Raw genomic sequence first — 420 nt, 5'->3', positions numbered from 1 at the left:
AGCCACAACAAAACTCAGTATGTTTTAAAGGAAGTCAACATAATGCTGACTCTAAATACATGACAGCCACAATGTCCAGAACACAACAGAAATTTTCAAGACATACAAAAAAGCAAGAACATATCTAGGAGGAGAAAAAAGTCAATGGAAACACACTCAGAGAAAATAGAAATGTTGCAATTCAGCTCACGAGGACTTACAAGTTTGTAAGAATAATTAAGGATATACAGAAAAAGAAAGACTCAACAAGAGAACATATGGGAAAGTTCAACAAAGAAGATAAAAATTGTTAGAAGAATTTTTAAAGAAGTAAATTAATTTAAAAAGAACTGGGGGAGTGGGTGAGGAGACCAGCAGTTAGCATAATGGCTGTGCCACTGGATTCCCATGTAGTTGACTGCCGTTTGAGTCCCGGAACTA

The sequence above is a fragment of the Tupaia chinensis genome, unplaced genomic scaffold (genome assembly GCF_000334495.1).
Source record: "Tupaia chinensis unplaced genomic scaffold, TupChi_1.0 Scaffold138441_1, whole genome shotgun sequence".
In the NCBI taxonomy this organism is placed as follows: Eukaryota; Metazoa; Chordata; class Mammalia; order Scandentia; family Tupaiidae; genus Tupaia; species Tupaia belangeri.
The sequence above is the reverse complement of the archived record's forward strand: the minus strand, read 5'-3'. Positions refer to the sequence as shown.